We start from the raw sequence: 16,728 nt of genomic DNA on the forward strand, positions 1-16,728 counted from the left end.
ACAGAGCTTTATTTTGTAAGTGTAGCTACACTTCACCATCTAACCTTTTCATCCAATGGATTTTAGAATACAGTCTACATTTTACATTTACTCTTCATTTGTACCTCTTCTAGAACTTGAGTGACTAGAACAGGAAACAGTTTTACAGAGCAGGTAGAAGAGACAGCTCTGTGACTGTCTCAGCAAAACTATTAAATAGACCAAATTAGTTATGCCCAGGTTTGCCTTTGGCTGCCAGTGAGCATTTTGCAGAATCAGCTCTTAAGATATTATTTTTCTTAGGTTGTACTATTCTTCATGCAACCCCATTAGTAAAGCAGAGCTCCCACCTCAAATCTCTACTTAATCTAGGAAAGAAATATAATTGAGTGTTGTATGAAAGGAGAGAAGGTTAGCACTCCCCTTGACAAGGTTGGAAGAGGCCCTTGGGCCTGACAACACGCATACGGTTAAGGCAGTGCCACCTACTTCGTGGCATCTTACCATCGTTTTTTCTCAGTGGCACATGGAACATCCTCCAAAATAGATCACATCTTAGGGCACAAAGAAAATCTGTACAAATTCAGATGTATCAAAACTATTCCTTGCATTCTCTCAGACCACAATGGAATAAAATTAGAGCTCAACTCAAATAGCCACCACAGAAAATCCTACAGTTCATGGAGACTAAAAAACACACTGCTGAACCATCAGTGGGTCATTGAAAAATTAAAACGAAAATTCAAATGGTTATGGAATTCAACCAAGATGAGGACACAAAGTACGAGCTCTTTTGGGACACAGCAAAGGCAGTACTCAGAGGAAAATTTATATCTCTGAATGCATACACCAACAAACTGGAGAAACAGCAACTCAATCATTTAAGAAAGCACCTTAATTTCCTTGAAATAGAACAAGTCAAACCCCAAGTCAATAGACAGAAGCAAATAATTAAAATCAAATCAGAATTAAATCAATTAGAGATGGAAAAAAACATCAAAAGAATCAACAAAACAAAGAGTTGGTTCTTTGAAAAAATCAACAAGATAGACAGACCCCTAGCAAACCTGACCAAAAAACGAAGGCAGCACATTGAAATAAACAAGATAAGAGATGAAACAGGTAACATCACCACAGAAACAACCAAAATTCAGGCCATAATAAGGGACTATTTTGCAAACCTTTATGCCAACAAATTCGAGAACCTGGGAGAAATGGATGATTTCCTAGAAAAAGTTCATATCCCGAAACTCAACCATGAAGATTTAAATCTTCTAAACAGACCCATATCCAGTAATGAAATAGAAAGGGCAATAAGTGATCTCCCATCCAAGAAAAGCCCAGGTCCAGACAGATTCACTGCAGAATTCTACAAGGCCTTCAAAACAGAACTCACACCAATATTTCTCAAACTCTTCAATGAAACTGAAAGAGAACGTTCGCTACCAGACACATTCTATGACACCAGTATAGCCCTAATCCCAAAACCAGGCAGGGACTCATCACGGAAAGAGGACTATAGACCGATTTGCCTGATGAACATAGACACAAAAATTCTCAACAAAATACTGGCCAATCAACTTCAACAGGTCATCAAAAAAATCATACACCATGATCAAACTGTATTCATCCCAGGGATGCAAAGTTGGTTCAATATACGCAAGTCAATTAATGTAATCCACCACATCAACCAGAGCAAGGTAAAGAACCACATGGTTATATCTCTGGATGCAGAAAAGGCATTCGTTAAAATCCAGCACCCATTTATGCTAAAAGCCATGGAAAAACTGGGATTCTATGGAACAATCCTGAATATAATCAAGGCAGTTTATGACAAACCAACAGCAAGCATAACTCTAAATGGTGAAAAACTAAAGCTATTCCCTTTAAAAACAGGAACAAGACAGAGTTTTCCACTCTCTCGCCTGCTCTTCAACATAGTACTAGAATTCCTAGCCAGAGCAATTAGGCAAGAAGAAAATATAAAGGGGATCCAAATAGGAAAAGATGAAGTTTAACTTTCTCTCTTCGCAGATGACATGATCCTATACCTAAAGAACCCCATAGACTCTACCCCCAAGCTACTAGAGCTTATCCAAAACTTTGGCAAAGTTGCAGGATATAAAATAAACCCTCAAAAATCAACGGCCTTTCTCTATGCTAACGACCCAAAGACCAAGGCTGAAATCAGGAAAGTAAATCCTTTTGCAATAGCCTGAAAAAAACATAAAATACCTAGGAATAACCTTAACCAAGGAAGTGAAAGACCTCTATGATGAGAACTTTGGAAACATGAAAAACAAAATTTAGGAAGAACTAAGGAAATGGAAAAACCTCCCATGCTCATGGATTGGGAGGATTAATATAATCAAAATGGCAATACTGCCAAAGGCTATCTACAAATTCAATGAAATACCCATTAATATCCCAACACCATTTTTAATGAAATAGAGGAAGAAATCCAGAAATTCATATGGAACAATAAAAGACCCAGAATAGCAAAAACAATCCTAAGCAGAAAGAACAGTGCTGGAGGAATTACAATACCCAACTTCAAGCTGTATTATAAAGCTATAGTAATAAAAACAGCTTGGTACTGGCACCGGAACAGGCCTGAAGACCAATGGAACAGAATTGAAGACCCAGAAATGAACCCACAGAATTATGCCTATTTAATCTTTGATAAAGAACCTAAAACAACAGTTTGGGAGAAAGATAGCCTCTTTAACAAATGGTGCTGGCAAAACTGGTTCAACACATGCAACAAACTAAAACTAGATCCTCATATATCACCCTGCACCAAAATCAATTCCAAATGGATCAAAGACCTCAAAATCAAATCAGACACCCTGAAAACACTAAAGGAAGGAGTAGGGGAAACACTTGGGCTCCTTGGCACAGGACGGAACTGAGAATGGCCAAGAGACATATGAAAAAGTGCTCTACGTCACTGGCCATAAAAGAAATACAAATCAAAACAACATTGAGATTCCATCTCACCCCAGTAAGAACGTCCTATATCAAGAAAACTAACAATAAAAATTGTTGGAGGGGATATGGCCAAAAGGAAATCCTACTTCATTGCTGGTGGATATGTAAACTGGTTCAGCCACTCTGGCATGCTGTATGGAGATTCCTCTAAAGGCTAAACATAGAACTCCCCTATGACCCAGCAGCCCCACTTTTGGGCATCTATCCAAAAGACACAAACAAAATCACACTAAAGCCACCAGCACAACAATGTTCATCACAGCACAATTTGTCATAGCTAGAATCTGGAACCAACCCAGATGCCCCTCAGTAGATGAATGGATCAGGAAAATGTGGTACATATTCACAATGGAATTTTATGCCTCTATCAGAAAAAATGACATTGCTCCATTTGTAAGAAAATAGAAGGACTTGGAAAAACCTATACTAAGTGAAGTGAGCGAGACCCAAAGAAACATGGACTCTATGGGCTCCCTTATAGGGAATAATTAGCACTGGTTTAGGCAAGTCACAGCAGAGGATCACAAGAGCCCAATAGCTATACCCTTATAACGCATAAGATGATGCTAAGTGAAATAAACTCCATGTTATGGAAACAATTGTTATATCACAGTTGTAACTATTTTCAACGTGCCATGTGTAACTATAGCTTCAGTTAATGATTATCTTCTTGTATCACCCTCCTGTAATTGTACCTACACTATTTCTGTATCTTATGTGAGTATATTGGAAACCGTGTATACTGGTGTTAGAACTAGGAAATTGAAAGGGAATACCAAATTCGAGAGACACAGGGTAAAAAAAAGACAAACAACTACAACAGCAATAGTTGCAAAACTGTTTGGTGTAAATGAACTGAACAACTCATGGGGGGGGAGGGGGACAAGGTAACAAACAGTACAAGAAATGTATCCAATGCCTAAGGTATGAAACTGTAACCTCCCTGTAATTCAGTTTGATAATAATAAAAAAAAAAAAAAAGAAACGAAAAACAACAAGAAGAGAAATAATGAAAAACACACAAAAAGTAAAATAAAAATGTTGTTTCCATTTCTTGGAGGTCATTTCAAGAAGCATCATTTTATATGATTATGTGCACATAGATATTGGGCCCTTGTGATCTTCTCTTAAGAATATTCTTTGGTTTCACTGTGTGAATATTTAAAGTACTGTTTAATTTATCACGGACACTGCTTTCTGTGTGTGCTTTTTGGAAGGTTTGTCATAAACATCAGGGAAAGAGGGCTTTTTATTGTTAATCTGTAATTTGTTTTCTAAATGAATGCTGATCATTTTCAAATGTGATTTACTTACATAAAAAAGAGAAATATAATTGAGTATAATTTAAGAAAAGAGAGGGATAGGTGAAATTCATAATATATACAATATCTAAAGACATATAAACTGATTTCAAATAAAATGACTTGTTTTAAAGCTAGATAATAAGGTAGTTCTTAGTATCAAATATGATAATTCTTCCTGCCTTATTTAGTCAATTTGTAATCCCTGCTAAAAACTCCTTAAAATCTAGAACTGTCTAGTTCAGCTTTTAGAGCCCAACATCTTCTAAGAGCCTTATCTACTGTATGTGCTCAGTATTTGTTGAATTAATTTCACAAGTACAATCTAGAAGTTTAGCTATGCTGATGCCTGGTGGTGTTGACAAAGACTATTTACGTCTAAAGGGTGCAAGTCACATAAAATGTTGAGTCCACCTTTGGCTGTAGGTGTGGGCAAAGTGATCATGTGTTTGCATAAAAACAAGGCCTTTAGTTCAAACCTCAATATTGTCAAAGAGAAAGTGTGGAAGTGGAGGCATGACACAAGTGGTAGAGAGCCATCCTCAAGTTTAAGAAAAAAAGGGAGTGGAGTGTGTGTTAAATCAAGTACTTAAGTGTTATCAATGCTTCACATTCAGGGATGGAAAACCATTCTTCCAGAGAGGGCTATTTAAATGTAACATCATTTGGAAGCCATTACAAAATTATCAGTGTTGATGGACAGCTTCCAGTAGCTGGCTAATGAGAAACACATATGAAGAATATGTGTCTGTTTCATCATGTTTCAAATGATATCATGGACCTTATACTTCCCTTAAACCAAAGTGGCCATCCCAATGGAGGATCTCACATTATACTCACAAAATCTCCAAGAATTAAAACATCATTATCACTCCATTTAAATCTGATGAATCCAGCTTCTTACTGCAGAAATGGACCTCAGCTCAGAAATTGCACATGATCATAAAAAAAGAAGACTGGAATTCCATGCTTCCATGAGAAGAGTGGCATTGCCCCATTTGTAAGGAAAGAATTGGGGAAAACAAAAACATGTTAAGTGAAGTAAGCCAGACTGAAAGAAACACAGGCTCCATGGTTTATCTCATTTGTAATTATTAGTATATGTCTAGGACAGTCCTAGCAGAGGATCACAATAGCTCAATCAATATGTACATATGACAATATAAAATGATACTCAATGAAATGAACTCCAAGATATGGAAACAAGAGGGTTTGTTGTTGTTGATGTTGTTGATTTTAATGTACTGTATGAAATTCTTCCTTTTTCCACCTTTGGTTTATCCCCTGTAGTCAGCTTTTTATTCTGGTACCCTGCTTCTTGTATATATCTTTATCTGATTTGGGGAAGGGAAGGAGGATAACAAAATGAGATAAAGGACAAAAGGTGAACCAATGCAACAGCGATACTTACAAGATGCTAGGTTGGAAATAAACTTGACAACTTGGAGTCCAGGGAAAGGGAAAGTGGGAGAAAAACAAGCCAGAGGGTAACAATGTTCAACAAGAAATGTACTCATTACCTTATTTATGTAACTATAACCCCTCTGTACATCATCTTTAGAATAAAATTCAATTAAATTTAAAAAGGGGGACTTAGGTTTGGTTGTAATTTTATTTGAGTCCTGTGCTCAGAGAGAAAGAAAGAAAGAAAGAAAGAGATTTGGAAGGAAGGAAGGAAAGGAGAGAGGGAGGGAGGAAAGGAAGGAAGGGAGGGAAGGAGGGAGGGAGGGAGGAAACAAAGGAAGGAAGGGAAGGAAGGAGAAAGGATGAAAGAAAGAAAATTTTTTAACCTATTCTATATTTATCAAACAACTTTATTAGAAATTTCAGAAAATATTTGCAACAAATCTTTTTCTGGATTCTTTTCTAGACAAAACTTCCAGTTTTACTGTCTAATACTTATAACACTTTATAACATTAAAAATGAGACAAAAGTCTGCTTTAAAAAAGTATACTAAACTTTTCCTAGGACTTATTTCATGACACACTTGAAAATAGAAGGTTGGGGCAAAGGAGGTAAATCATTGTGTGATTTGTCTGAGTGTTCTTCTATGTTAAAAATTAAGATTTTAGCCTTCTAGAAACCTCCATCATGTGAAGCATCTCTTGTATCATGGTCCAAATGCCGTCTATGGATCTCTCTTCTCATAGACTTTATTAAAGAAGGGCTATTTCTGTTCCAGAATCCACATGCCATTTGTGGCCTCCCTTTGTCACTTCCAATTTTCCTGTTTGTAGGTACTTCTTTAAATGAACATCATTGAGTTTTTCCATATATCCCAAAGGGAAGTAATAGAACAGCATGGATATAAGTATAGGATTGTTATTCAGTTGGACCTGAGATTGAACTCCAGTTCTCATTATTTTCTAACTCTGTAACCCTACATTGCTGTTTTCTTATCTATAAAATGAAATGATGCTATTTCTCTCACATACTGTTAGGATGAAAACATTTAGATCATTCCAGGATAGCTTTCAACAGAGTTTCTGGCCCCAGTTTTAAAAATAAGTAGGAATGGAAACATCAGGTGAATTATGAACAAATATGGAAACAATGCTACTGTTGGTTCTGATGGCTAATTTGGTGTGTAAATTTGTCATGGCCCTCATCACTGGGGTTTCTGGATGAGATTAGCATTTGACTCACTAGGCTGAGTGAAGAACATTGGCATTCATCATTGTGAGGAAGGATAAGTTTGTTCTCCCTCTTGTTGGGCTGAGACATTCATTTTCTCTTGCTCTCAGGCACCAGAGCTCCTGGTCCTTGAGCCTTAAGATGTGAGACCTACACTAATGCCCCATACACCATTCTCAGCCCTGTCAAATTCTCAGGTTTCCAGCTGCATATTGAGAATTATACTGTTGCTTTCCATGACTCACATATCTTCAAATTCCCACTGAATTATACCATCGGCACTCCTGGCTCTTCAAATTGCAGGTTGTAATTATGTGATTATCTTCAGCCTCTGTAATCTCTTAAGCCAATCCCATAATAAATTTTCTTTTCTAGATGTCTGTAAGTTATCATGGTTCTCAAAGACACTGATGAGTGTATTTGTTGATCGTAGGAGATATACTATGGTATGTTTGCTTTGTTTGAAAGAGGAGAACCTAGCTAAGGAATCAAATAAATGGGAAAACAATAGAAAGAAAGCAGTGCTTAATATCCAGCTCTTTCATACAAAGTACTTCAATAACCCAGTCAGTTTGGCTATGTGCACAGAGAAACTGAATTCAATACAATTAAGAAGAAAAAAAACCTACTAATGATTTTTTGTAATCATCAAAACTAGCTCCATTCTTCTCAAAATGAACTTATACTTATAAGTCAAAACAATATATTATTATCTGACTCCATCACCATAAACTTACTTTTTCAAGTTAATTTTTCAGAAATTATTTTCCATTCTTTCATTTTTTCATTTCATTTTTTATTCTACTTATTTTCATAGTTACTTCCCATTTATGACAAGTATTTTTTCATTCTCATGGAAGTTTCTTTCTGCAATAAATTTACTTAAGTTATAAAAATATAATTAAAGGTAAGTAACATCAAGAATTAATTATGAAGGTGATAACCGAATGTCTGAAGATTGGTGAATATTAGAATAAAAAAGAAAGAAAAATTGAAATGAGTTTTAGCAAGTCATGTTCCATAAAATATTAGTCCTAAAACATGCTCCCAGAAAAAAAAAAAAACAACTTTGAAGTGAAATGAGTTTAGGAAAGTAAGCTGCAGAGCCCTCTAAGTGATTCAAAATGCACATTAGCAAATTAAAAGCTTAAAGCCATTTTGCAATAAAGAAAACATTTAATTTTAAGTCAGCAGTTATCACATTTATTTGACCCGAAAACTTATTTCCCCTAAGTAAAACTATTCCCATTCAGATCCATTTTAAGAAATACTTGTAATCAAAGGTCATATTTAGATTATGAGGACTTATAGAGATTGATGAAGGACCAGATATCAACAGAAGCCTTCCCTTTCCTTCTTTCTCTGGGTCCTTCAGAAACTTCAGAAAACACTTAAGCTGGCAGAACACCAAGAGTATACTGACATAGAAAAGGGCCACGGTAGAGATGAGGTGCTGACTAGTTCTGGTAGCAGGTCAGAACCCACAGAGAATAATTCAGCAGGAACCTGGGAAGCAATCAATTCTGCACAAACAGTTGGAAGGGGGAAATCTTACTTCTAAGCTAAGGGGAAATGAAGGTGTTCTGGAAGTTATAAAAATAACTTAGAAGAACTCAAATTTGAGTTTTAAGAGTCTTATTTTCAGAATGCATTCTAGAGATAAATCTTCAAATGTAGATTACCATTTCATTCTCTCGCATCTGTCTGCTTTTGGGTATGTGTTCAAAACTAGTCCAGATGATAGATGACAATTGTTGGCCAAACATTGAAAAAAATGTTTCATTCAATTACAAGGGAAATTTTAAAAATTATTCTCAATGTTTATTGAAATTGTATTCGAATCTGCCTATGCAATAATAATCCTTTTAATATCATTAGGTACAAATCCAAAAAGAAATATGTAGGTGAAATGGAAAAACAACAAAAACAAGACTACTATATTAAATATCTGGCATGGGATGAGTGTTTAAGCACAAACTTCAAAATGCAAAAGAAGACATGAAAAATCCTACTTTTGAACTTAGAAATAGCAAAGACAATAGTTGGGGGCCAGACATAGGATTCTCTAGAATGAGGTTTATATAGCATTCAACTACAAAATGCTTACCACATACCGAGTAACTAGAAAGGCAAACTTTGTGTGAAAGGATCATAGGACAATACTTATGTGTCTAACACATAGTAAGCAGGTTATGAATAGCAACCATTAATCCTCTAAAGAACATGTTTCACCTATTTCCTCCCAAGATTTCTTCCATATTATATGCCTGAGGGGCTTTATATTTTCCATTATATGGCAAGGAAAATGAAAATAATACAACTTAAGGAATTGAAGCTGATTCATTGCAGCAGATGACAGCTGAAGATATGGGGAAGGAAGCCAATCTTTTTTCCTAGGCCCATATATTAAAGAAATCTGGAAGGTAGAATAGAAAATACTTTCCAGGTTTCCCTTGCTTTTCTAAACAGGCGTGGGCTAGTAAAACACCATATTATGATTTAGTGACAATGTGAAAATCAGATATGTGAATACTTTTCTGACATTAGGATTCCTACCAGATACATTCTTACCCAATATAAGCTTATGGACTCTTCTGATAACCAACTAGACTAGTCTTCTACAAAGGCAGAGATGGCTTAGGATAAGTTTGACCAAGGCTCTGGAATGGCATGGTTAGAATCCAACTAGGCCTAAAGATTAGACTCCTTCAGAGCCCACAGACTCTATCACCCATACCCAAGTAAAGAGAAAACACATGTGGCTCATAGGAAGTTAGACAACTTTATAGATCTTTGGAAATGAACTGAGTCCGTAAGCCTACATTTCTTTTACTTCCTTGAGAACAGCTCTCCCTTACAGCAATAAGGCAAGTTCTCTCTTCATGTTCTCATCGATAAAATGAAAGCGGTGGATGGAAGATACCCTTCAGGCCTTTCTAGGTTTTAAGCTCTATAGATGTTTCTTTCCTGTTTCATTTCTTTTTATTAGACTTCTAAAATTTAGACAGGATCTCTATGATAATATTGTCTTTTAAAGTACCACCAGCAGAATGACTTTATTGTTCTTCCTTTACCTAATGGCAGCGAGAAAGCAATTAAGGCACAGATGAAAATGCTAAATTCCAAAGGAAATAGTTCTGGCACGATCTGTGATTTTTGTTGTCTCCCTAGATTCTAGAGAGCAGAAACAGAATATGTGGGCACTGAACTTCTCTGTATCCTGCTCTATACATTAACTTGCCCTATCTGGGTGGCAGTGTGCCATATATGAAGAGTGGACTGCACCGTCTATGATTCTAACATGGTGTCATTATTTATGGGCTCTTTTATTCTAACTGTATGGAATAACATTTCTAGGCACTTTCCTAGAGCCTGAATTCCCAGGGCCACAGACAGGAGATATTTCACGCTTTGGGTAATGAATGCATTTGGTAACTTAGAGCCAAAGTTCAGGTTTATCTCAGACTGAATCTGGGCTCAGAATAATTTGGCTGTCTCTAATGGATTTGAGTTAAAAGCATTAAGGCATTGTCCTCAAGCTATTCTTATTCTCATATAAACCATCAAACCCAACTGTCTAAATAAGAATATAGTTTTTCTTGTTCAGTTTGATTTTTGTCTTTGTTTCTCCAACCAACTCCCTTTATCTAAATTACTTAAGAGCAATCATAAATTAAAAGTAAAAAGCTTAAAGGCTGGGAGCAATGGCTAATGCCTGTAATACCAGATAGAAGGGAGGCAGGAAAAGAAAGGTTGTGGTTCAAGATCAGACTAAGCAAAAAGTTAACAAGGCCGGGTCTCAAAGTCACATCCTCCTCAGACAAAACATGTTTCAGCTTCCTGGTATTCATTTTGTTAAATAATCAATTAAATTTTCAAAGGATTTACACAATTGGAATTCTCCCCTTTGTCTGCTATACTTTAGTCACTTTGTTTGTATATATATGAATATGGCCCCACGTTTTCATATGTTTATAATTTAGATTTAGCTCCCACATATGAGAGAAAACATGGACTCTCTCTCTGAGTCTGACTTACTTCATATTAACATGATTTATTTCAGGTCCAGCAATCCTATTTCACAGCAAATAGCATTATTTTTTCCTCATGGATGAATAAAATTCATATACATATATGTTTGTATATATGCCATATTTTCTTAAACTGGAAATTTCTTTCTCAAAAATTTTGAGACATTTAAATATGAAGAATTGAGACTTAAGTGCCAATTCATCTAATTTATAATTCTGTGGAAATAAATGCTTTTTCATACTTAATGAAATTAGGGAAAAATCCATATTAGAAAAAATAATAACTAATTTTCAGAGAGAGTTTACTTTGAGATAGACATAATATCAGATATGTTATATACAACTAAATCTGCTAGAAATATTTTCTAGAAGAGTATAGTAACATACAAAGACTGAAGGTCACAAGGAAAGCTTATAAATGTCAGAACTTGGATGTAATTTCAGGAAAAGTAGTGTGTTCTCTAATAAAAATTTCTAGTTTGGTTATCTTTGTGCAGTTACTTCTAAAGAATCATTTTTCTTTGACATAAGCAAATATATTATGATCAAATTGAGCAATAAATCAGCATCTTCTTTCACAAACACACAGATCCCTAGGTTATCTGCTAATGATTTTTTAGTGATTTCTACATGGTGAATAAAGAAGGGGGCCTCAAAAATTAATGGTAGAAATAAATTACAGTTTGAAAATAAAATGTCAATTGCATAAACTATTTTTAGGTTATAAAACACACCTTGAATTGCTTTCTCAAAGTTAAGAGCAGGTCAGAAATATATATATATATATATATATATATTCAAGTTCAAAATTTATAAGACAGAGAAAATTAAGAAGCATGAGCCATATTCCTCCTTGATGCTTTTCTCTCCCAAAAGCCAGTAATTTTGTTGATATTAGCAGCCTGAAAAGATGATGAATTAGCACATTGTATGTGTTTCCTTGTTCAATGGCCTAATTCATACACAATATTAAAGCAAGAAAGTCATTAACCTAAAATTGGAAGGTTGAAAGGGAAAAGAAAGGTTAAAGACAAAAACAAACCATCCTTCTTCTTATCAAAGCACCTGAATCACACCAGGAGTGTGCCGAGTCCCCAAGATCTCTCTTAGCTGTCAGAAAAAAAATACATTTATCTTTTTCTCAAATTCTAATCTTCTTGATTAAAGTGTCACCTCACCCACAAAACTGCCTGATCCCTAATCTCCTACAGTCTTGCTTCTGAGTCTAGCAAGGATGTTTCTTTAACAACCTTTTAACAACCTTGTTTACAAATACCAAGGTCTCAGTCTAGTTTAATCTTCTTTAACTCAACATGGTAAGATCAAATTATGCATTCAAAAGAGGACAGCAGACAGAGAAAAAGAACAAACAGATGTCCACTCATCTCTCTTATTCCTTTACTCCAGTCACAGGATATACCAATAAGCCAGGATTTCTATTTCTTAAGCTGAAAGATGGCTGGTCATTATACAATAATAGTTATCTTAAACTGTGTTTGTGTAGGGCTGAGTGCTGTCAGACAAAGCACTTGCTCAAGAAAAGTTGAAAGAATGAGATAGAGTCATAGGAAAATAGGAGATACAGTTGATTGACCTCAAGGGGATATAATATGACAACTCCAGAGGACATAATGACAGCTCTGCTGTCCTTCCATGGACATTTCAACTCTGCCTGATGGCTCTTTCCATCAGAGTATCCTGATTTCTTTATTCTTCATCACTAATATGTAAGGAAAACATTTACTCTTCACTGTCATAATTGTTCAATTTCTGGTCAAGGAAGCCCTGTAATATCTAATTCAACTGCTTTATCCTTCCGCAAAAGATTAAGTTTACTTAATGGGGAAACAGAAAGAGTTGATGGCCATGACATACTGGCCAATTTAAAGGTAAACACTGAAACCTATATTCAGTTAGGTCTCTTCACTTTCTTTCCTCAAGGTGTGATCATCTCCATAATTTGTTAGAATTGTGCTCCACGTGGATAATTTAAGATCTTCTGCTTTGCCTTAAAGCTTAATATCCAGCCTACAAGCCTTATAAGACCCATTAAGTTATTTGGTAAAAGGTAGAACAAACACATAATGCTTCTCATAGGCTAGTCATATTTCAAATGACCTATGATGTAATTTCTCTACCTTTCCAACATATGAGAAGATGCTAAAGTGGTTCATATGAAGTCTTTTGTTTCTATGAATGAAGAAGACAGAGTCCACTGTGTTTTGAGCCATAGTATGTATTACAGAGTAGGGAAGATAAACTATGTAACACCAGCTGGTGTTCACTAAGGGCTACCATGTCCATGGTTAGGTCTTTATTGGTATTGTCATGATTAAGCTTTAAAAATTACTCTATAAGATTACTTTTATAACAAACCCATCCTACAGTGAAGACAACAAAGCACAGTACAACCAGTTAGTGTGAGAAACAGGGTTGGAACCCAGGCGATCTGGTGCTGTAGGTTGGCTTTTGACCTTGACAGTCTATGTGTCATAGTTCCTTCTAGAAATGCCAAGTCAAAAGTTGAAAAATAAAAAGGAAACAAAGAATCCCCTATACTGTTCTGGTGTGTTTTCAGTTCCCTGAAATAATTTACTTCTATCTCTTTGATCATTACTAGGCAGCTATAATATGCTGCTGGGTAAGGACTCTGCTCTGCCAGTTTCTCTTTTTCATCTCCTCTTGCTCACTGATCACATCTGTGGCTGGCATCCCTAGTCTTGGCTAGTCTAGAAAGACATACTCATTGGAACTCAGAAACATCTCAGAGTACTAACTGAACAAAGCTATTTATCACCAGGAGATAATTGCATTCCAAAAGGCAGAGGACTTTCCAAGTGTAGTCTTCTTACCCCAGATTTGAAAACTCCACTAACACCTGAACTTTTTTCCTTTACACTTCAAATATTTGAAACTGCTTCACAGATTAAATTGACTGTTAGCCCAAGGCAAAAACAAGATTAGTCAAAGGGCTAATTATGCAGATTTCTCTATTAGATTTCTTCAGCCTTACAGATTCTGGAAGCACTTCTCTATCTACTATAGAGAAAACATTGATTTCCATGGTTAGGTACCCACTGAGCTGAAATTTTAGATCAAGCCCCACTGTGTTACACATGGAGTTGAATAATAATGCTGACTGGAGCGGCCATTGCAAAATTTGAATCCGAAGGTGTTTTATTATAGTCTTGCAGCTATCTTTCCCCTTACCCATTGTCCCACCAGCATTCCATCCTATGCCAGCAGCAGAATAGAATATTCATGGGATTAGTTGGCTTCTTCTCTATTTGCTGGTGGGAAGATGGGCTGGTAAAACATGTGTGGGTTTGGAATGCTTTTATACATAATTATAAAGCAGCACCAACACTGGGGTCTGTTTCTTTCCAATGTTAAGAAACAGATTTTTAAATCTCAGTATGTGTTTTAGAGGTAATGAAAGCAGATTTGAAAGATCTTTTGTACTCAAAATTTAAATGGTGTAAATAAAAGGGTAACATTTAAAAAAGAGAGAAAGGGGGAAAAAGTTAAGATCAGCAACATAACCAAAGTTGCTGTGAATGTATTTTTTACTTAAGTATGCTTAAGCTGTTGTCAAAAAAACTAGTTGCTACACACTAGTTATATGACTTTTACCAAATCATTTAATTACCTACCTTTTTAAAAAAAATTTCCCAAAATGAGGGAGGTGACAAAAATTAGCTCAAAGTTATCACTTATGTAAAAACAGGAGTTTAAGATCTATGCAATTCTGGGTTGAGATCATATTTCAATATATATTAGCAATGCTACTCTGGTCAGGTGCGAGGTATTTAAGCCTCAATATTTTCATCTGTGAAATAGATGCTGGTCAGATAATTGTTAACTATAATGGTAAGGAATAAAATAAGTAACACAAAAAAATCTAGTACAGTAATTCTTACTAGAAGTGATTATGATCCTCTACAAAATCAAGATAGTCAGCTATGTCTGGACACAGTTTTACTTTCCACAGTTGTGAGAAAGTACTAGGATCTAGACAAGAGAGGCAGAGTTGTTCCTGCTGCTCAACATACTCCACCCAGATAACAGCCTTTACAACAAAATGCCGATCTTTCATAATTTGGAAATCCCCCGAGATAGCATCTGACTAACTGGACACACTCAGTAAATTAAAATGATAGCAGTTATGGTTGACCCCAGAGATCATTAAATTGGAAAGAGTTTTAAAAAAAAATAGTCTTGGAGCACTGAAGCATTTTATGTGGATGCATTTTTTTTGTCAGCAAGAGAAAAAGGACTTAGTCATTTGTCTTGGGTTTTTCCCTGGTCAGATCAGAGAAGTTCTGGCATGAGAGAGGCCTAGGTCTTCATCCTCAAATTCAGGAAATGCCAACACAATGTTTACACCATATTTCAAGTCCAAATCCATCCAAATAACATGAAACTATTCAATTCCAAACTTAATTAATTTGCATTACAACTCCTCCTTTTCCCAAATTTATAACCTACTATAGGTCATCCATAAATCATTTACTCTAAAGAGTCCTGTGTAGTAATTACTCCTTTCCAAGTCAGTGCACTAAATTAGATTATAATTATTAGTCACACTTGTAGCTTTTATTTAGGCTCCAACTCTAACCAACACAAAACAAATGTTTGGAATGTTTATAAGCACTTTCTTTCTCTCTAACTTGACAGTCTTTTTAGATATATTAAGCAGATAATATTTTACAAACATTGGGGTTGCTCAGCATCATACAAATAGTAAGAATGAATAACCTGGCAAACATTAATCCATATGGTTCATAATTTCCATGAAGTAGTAGGTTCAAAGAAGGTAATGTTATATGAAGGGCAGTAAATGTTATGTTATATGGCTGACAAGCAATAAGCATCCATTCAGGCCTGGATTATCATTTCATGAGGTCTATTATGCCATGTAAAAGAATCATGTCTCCTTATGGTTTATTATGAGTATCCTTCTGGCCCACTATGCTTCAATCTCTAGGAAGAAGCATAGCATAGTGATAAAAAGAATGAATTTTGAAGTCATATTCAGGTTTTTCCATCAGTCTCAAATTAGCTCATCTACCCAAAACAGGGCTTTGAGAAGGTATTTATTTAAGATTTAATTTTTCCCTTGATAATAATGCTATCTACACCACAGAATTGTGAAAGGAATAAAATAAAACAATGCTTGGAACATAAAAAGAATTTGATAAACATTGCCATTTCTGGCTGTGTCTGTTCTGTTTACCACTGTAGGCAGTTCATCAGTATATCTCTGTTTGCAGATTATGATATCAACAAACAAATAATTCAATTAAATAAAGGTGACTGACCAGCAGGATGATCTTGGACAACTTACAGAACCTCTCTGAAACTCGGCATATTAATGTACCTGGGAGAGGGATGTTATGTGTATTAAATGACACTATGCTTATGTCAATGTCTGACAAAGTATTTGTAAGAGTATTAGTTGGTATTATTAAAAGTACTATCATTATTAGCCGTGCATGCCTTAAATAATTCTTTGCACTTAAATTTTGGTTTCCTTCTCAAAAGAATAATAGGCAGTTGATTCAATGTTTTAAGCCAAAGCCATTATACAGATTATACAGAAAGGTGTGATTAAGGAAAAGATGGAAAAAGAAATGAGGGTATTTACAAAAGACTGATCATAATGAGCCACAGGGAAGGAAAGAAGTAAGCCAGGTAGATAAGGCATTATAGAGTGGCTGGATTTGATCCACTGGCTTCAGCAGGAGTGGGAGTGTTAGGCTATGTTAGACCAAAAACCTTGAACTAAGTG

The 16,728-nt window shown here is 35.6% G+C and overlaps 1 non-coding gene across 1 annotated transcript; it reads left to right on the forward strand.

Annotated features, from left to right (window-relative positions):
- The first annotated feature begins 368 nt into the window (after nt 1–368).
- LOC125347467 lies at nt 369–494 on the forward strand. The gene has a single exon (XR_007210236.1). It is a non-coding gene; the product is annotated as a U6atac minor spliceosomal RNA (small nuclear RNA).
- The last annotated feature ends 16,234 nt before the right edge of the window (nt 495–16,728 follow it).

Source organism: Perognathus longimembris, chromosome 2 (assembly GCF_023159225.1).
Source record: "Perognathus longimembris pacificus isolate PPM17 chromosome 2, ASM2315922v1, whole genome shotgun sequence".
Lineage (NCBI taxonomy): Eukaryota > Metazoa > Chordata > Mammalia > Rodentia > Heteromyidae > Perognathus > Perognathus longimembris.